The sequence below is a fragment of the Bombina bombina genome, chromosome 2, assembly GCF_027579735.1.
Source record: "Bombina bombina isolate aBomBom1 chromosome 2, aBomBom1.pri, whole genome shotgun sequence".
NCBI lineage: Eukaryota > Metazoa > Chordata > Amphibia > Anura > Bombinatoridae > Bombina > Bombina bombina.
In genome coordinates, this window is record NC_069500.1 from 313,495,810 (window position 1) to 313,501,809 (window position 6,000).

The window sequence follows — 6,000 nt, forward strand, 5'->3', positions numbered from 1 at the left end:
ATGAGTCATTGCCTCGGGCCGACTCTGCTCCTGCCTCATTCCAAGCTTCAGCTAAGCCATTTCAACTCCCGGTTCATGCCACGGAAGAGGCAGCTGATCCCGGTGAGCGGAGTGTGATTGTGTTGGAGGACCGGAGAGAATACGCAGAAGCCAGGTACAGCGGAAGCTACGGCTTTCTGTCCCAGCTTAAAGTGATGTGGTATACAGATGGGGACTTGAGCTACGGGACCGGGAATGAGCGGCTCCTAACCAGAGAAAGAGCAGCTGAGAGTGACTCTTACGTTTCCCCCAGGCTCTGTGAACGGCAGCTCATTCTATTGTCTGACCACAAGATGAGGAAAGTGGGTGTGGGGTAAGGCTGCAAACTTTACTTGCTCCGGAATACTCCTCAAAACATTTCTAAGGAGACTTATAATATACTGTTCTTCCATATGGCACTGCTTATGACGACTGGATGGTCTGAAGTTTACAGATGAGTAAAAACTCTAAAGCCTTAGAACTTTTCTATCTTTATTCAGCATTTTAACGTCTGTTATATACAAAGTCACTTGCTTTATCCTGCCTAGAGAAGCACTGTTACCTTCATGTTAGATAAGTTGATCTGCACCAGCTCATTTGGAATGTACATATAAGAATGTTTATCTTAAGTTAGCACTATAACTTGCTCATAAGAAAAGAATACTAGATGTGGGCTAAACATATGTTAACTACCTGACACAACACTGTTCATTAACACTCACCCTTTGGTATATTGTACATTAATTTGTTTACCTAAGGCAGTTTCTGTTTATATGTTTGCATAGTGCAGGAGGTTTTATACTTTTACTAGTCCTGATTAGAACAGTTTAATATTTGTGTATGAACAGTTTGATAACCTTGCCCCATGATGTATGCTTCACCATGTTTGTTTAGGAGAATTTCACTGACATATACTCCTGCTTACAATAGCGTCTAGACTGAGCTAATAAGTTTCATAACTATATAACCAGCACATTATCTAGAACAGAAACTTCTAAGTATGTAATAGATATGTTTGCTATGCAGTCTTTAAAATAGAGGAGTGATGGTGACCTAAAGAGAGCTGTGTAGGGCAATGCTCTTTTATTCTTTTTACTATTATTCCACTTATTAGATGGTAATACAGATGTGTTCATTGTTCATAAGTGCATTTTGTGGCCCATTCGATCAGTCAGTTAAATGGAACTTTGCTTGGTATAGGTATTCCTAGCCCTAAATTCTGGAATATGAGGTTTCATACTGTATATATTTCCAGGCGAGAGTTCTAACCATACTTATGTAATTTTATTTTTGAAATACCCTATGTAATGATTTATACTCTCATTACTTATGACATATAATATTGTTGTATATACTGCTGCTCTTGTATATAATTGCATATGACACAGTTCGTCATAAGATATTAACTTAATTCTAAGGACCAAAAGTGACCGTATGTAACTTTAGAGCTCCTCTCCCTAATAATTTAAAGTATATAGGCCCATAAGTGGTCTGCTAGTCTTTTTGAGGTGCTTCCATTTCCTACAAAAAATAGAATATGAGGTTCCCATATGCATATTCAATGTTTTGTACAAACGTACTCTATTGTCTTTCTAATTATACGCTGTCATGTACATGGTAATGCCATTCTTTTTATATGACTGTAAAAGCTCAACAATTATCACTGTACCCAATGTATATATGCCACTGAACTTTTGTTTATTGTTTGCTATCTACATAACCTCAATAAAAATCTTTATAAAAAAAAAAAAATGCACTCTAAAAGGAAAACGTATGCTGCTATTGTCTCCGAAGGAGTCTGTCCTCCTCCTGTCAGTTCGGTACAAGGGAACAATTCAAATTTTACTACTGGATTTAGAGATTTTATACAGTCAGTGTCTGAGATGTGGGTGACTATGCTTTTCCAAGTAAGCGCTGGAGACTGCCTGATAAACTTGTTTCTCTGATTTACCCAGTATTTATGAATCTTTTTGGATCAGAACAGCTAAAGATTTATTTACACTTTCAGATTCTAACTCCTCAGGTTCATCTTCTGAGGGAGAGTTTTCTCTTGCAAGGTGTATCCAGTCCACGGATTCATCCTTGCTTGTGGGATATTCTCATTCCCTACAGGAAGTGGCAAAGAGAGCACACAGCAAAGCTGTCCATATAGCGGCCCCAGTCATTCTCTTTGCCGCTCTAACAGATAGGGCATCTCCACGGGAGGGTAAAGTGAATGTGGTGTTAGAAATGAAAATTTTTCTGACAGAGGTCAGAAAGTAAAAGCTTTTAACTACTTGCCGAGTTCTTCATTCCATTCCTCGGCCGTCTGTAGCTCAGTGCATGGAGGTAATCGGATTAATGGTTAATGGTAGCGGAAATGGACGTAGTCCCTTTTGCTCTAATACATCTCAGACCACTGCAACTGTGCATGCTCAAACAGTGGAATGGAGATTATGCAGATTTGTCTCCTCAGATACAACTGGACCAGAAAACCAGAGATTCTCTTCTCTGGTGGTTGTCTCAGGATCACCTGTCTCAGGGAATGTGCTTCCGCAGACCGGAGTGGATCATTGTAACGACCGACGCCAGTCTGTTAGGCTGGGGCGCGGTCTGGGACTCCCTGAAAGCTCAGGGCCTATGGTCTCGGGAAGAGTCTCTTCTCCCGATAAACATTTTGGAACTGAGAGCGATATTCAACACGCTCCAAGCATGGCCTCAGCTAGTGGCGGCCAAATTCATCAGATTTCAGTCGGACAACATCACGACTGTAGCATACATCAATCATCAGGGAGGAACAAAGAGTTCCTTAGCGATGAAGGAAGTAACCAAAATAATCAGGTGGGCGGAGGATCACTCTTGCCATCTATCTGCAATTCACATCCCAGGAGTAGACAACTGGGAAGCGGATTTCCTAAGTCGTCAGACTTTTCACCCGGGGGAGTGGGAACTTCACCCGGAGGTTTTTGCTCAGCTGACCCAGCTATGGGGCATTCCAGAATTGGATCTGATGGCCTCCCGTCAGAACACCAAACCTCCTCTTTACGGATCCAGGTCCAGGGACCCCAAGGCGGCATTGATAGATGCTCTAGTAGCGCCTTGGTCCTTCAGTCTAGCTTATGTCTTTCTACCGTTTCCCCTTCTCCCTCGGCTGATAGCCAGAATCAAACAGGAGAAGGCTTCGGTAATTCTGATAGCGCTTGTGTGGCCACGCAGGACTTGGTATGCAGACCTAGTGGACATGTCATCTGTCCCACCATGGACACTGCCAACGAGGCAGGATCTTCTAATCCAGGGTCCATTCAAGCATCCAAATCTAGTTTCTCTGCAGCTGACTGCTTGGAGATTGAACGCTTAATTCTATCCAAGCGTGGGTTCTCTGAATCAATCATAGATACTCTGATACAGGCTAGAAAGCCTGTCACCAGGAAAATTTACCATAAGATATGGCAGAAATATCTTTTTTGGTGTGAATCCAAGGGTTACTCGTGAAGTAAGATTAGGATTCCAAGGATATTGTTTTTTCTCCAAGAAGGATTGGAGAAAGGTTTGTCAGCTAGTTCCTTAAAGGGACAGATATCCTCTCTGTCTATCCTTTTACACAAGCATCTAGCAGAAGTACCAGACGTTCAAGCGTTTGCACAGGCTTTAGTCAGAATCAAGCCTGTCTATAGACCTGTGGCTCCTTCATGGAGTCTAAATTTGGTTCTTTCAGTTCTTCAAGGGGTTCCGTTTGAACCTTTACATTCCATAGATATTAAGTTATTATCTTGGAAAGTTTTGTTTTTGGTAGCTATATCTTCTGCTCGAAGAGTTTCAGAATTCACCCTATCTGGTGTTCCATGCAGATAAGGTAGTTTTGCGTACCAAACCTGGTTTTCTTTCTAAAGTTGTTTCTAATAAGAATATTAACCAGGAAATCATTGTTCCTTCCCTGTGTCCTAATCCAGCTTCTAAGAAGGAACGGCTTTTACACAATCGTGATGTGGTTCGTGCTTTGAAATTCTATTTACAAGCAACTAAAGATTTCAGACAAACATCATCCTTGTTTGTCGTTTATTCTGGTAAGAGGAGAGGTCAGAAAGCAACTGCTACCTCTCTTTCCTTCTAGCTGAAAAGCATCATCCGATTGGCTTATGAGACTGCTGGGCAGCAGCCTCCTGAATGAATTACAGCTAATTCCACCAGCGCTGTGGCTTCCACATGGGCTTTCAAGAATGAGGCTTCTGTTGAACAGATTTGTAAGGCAGCGACTTGGTCTTCACTGCATACTTTTGCCAAATTTTACAAATTCGATACTTTTGCTTCTTCGGAGGCTATTTTTGGGAGAAAGGTTTTGCAAGCAGTGGTGCCTTCTGTTTAGGTTACCTGTCTTGTTCCCTCCCTTCATCCGTGTCCTAAAGCTTTGGTATTGGTATCCCACAAGTAAGGATGAATCCGTGGACTGGATACACCTTGCAAGAGAAAATAGAATTTTTGCTTACCTGATAAATTACTTTCTCTTGCGGTGTATCCAGTCCACGGCCTGCCCTGGCAATTAAGTCAGGTTAAAATTTCTTGTTTAAACTACAGTCACCACTGCACCCTATGGTTTCTCCTTTTTCTCCTAACCGTCGGTCGAATGACTGGGGGGCGGAGCTAGAGGGGGAGCTATATGGACAGCTTTGCTGTGTGCTCTCTTTGCCACTTCCTGTAGGGAATGAGAATATCCCACAAGTAAGGATGAATCCGTGGACTGGATACACCGCAAGAGAAAGTAATTTTATTAGGTAAGCATAAATTCTGTTTTTTGTTTTTTTCCTTTAAAGGACCAGGACTCAATCTCAGAGCAAGATTCGCCCTTTACGTTTTAAAGATTGAACATCTTAGAACTGTTTTTCGACAGGTCTTAAGCACCTTAAAGGGACATAAAAAAAAACAAAAGTATTTCATGATTCAGAAATAGCACAGAATTTCAAACAACTTTGTAATTTGCTTCTTTTATCAAATTTTCTTAATTTTTTTGTTCTGCTTTGTTGAAAAGCAGGTATGTAAGCTCAGGAGTAAGCATGTGTCTTAAACACTTATGGCAGCAGTTTTGGTATACATTAGCAAAAGCACTAGATGGCAGCACTATTTCCTGATGTGTAGAGCAAAGTATTTAAGTAAATAAGAAACTTTTAAAAAAATTTTTTGTCAGATCAGCGAATTTATCAGACTAGCGAACGGAAGTGACATTCCGTCAGCTGTCTGATTAAAAATACACACTGCGCAGGCGCTGCTCTTAGTCATAGCATTCCACTACCTACGTCCCAGCCCATCAGAAGTTAGAACAGTTAACTGAATGCACTAAAGTTAGCTCTTTTGATGGATCTCCGTGAGCTGCTCGTGTTACTACATAAAATAAAATCATCCAACAGATAAACATAAATAAAGATGACAAATGCATCAAATCACTTAGTATAAACCCTGACAACACAGAATACACACATGTAAACATTAACATTAGTTGAGTATACTTGTGATTTGATGCACATTATAGTAACAATATATGTACATATTAGGGAGGCATTTGTCTTCTTTATTACTATATGTTTATTTGTTGGATGATTTTATTTTATGTAGTAACCCGAACTGCTCACGGTGTTCCATCAAAAGATTTAACTTTAGTGCGTTCCGTTAACTGCTTTAACATCTGATGGGCTGTGACGTAGGCAGTGGAATGCTATGACTAAGAGCAGCGCCTCCGCAGACAGCTGACGAAATGACACTTCCGTTCGCTAGTATGATGAATTCGCTGATCTGACAGAACAGTATTCTCTATTTGAATAATGAAAGAACATTTTTGGGTTTCATCTCCCTTTAAAGGCACAGGATCTTAAGCCTATGGTGGAAAAATCCATTAAGTAGATTAATTAAACTTCAAACCGGTAGTTAAAACTTCAGAGGTGTTTCTTGTTCCTTAGTTAGTCAAATAAATTATCTCTTAGGAGTCTCTAGGCTGGGTATGCCATTTAGCCCATA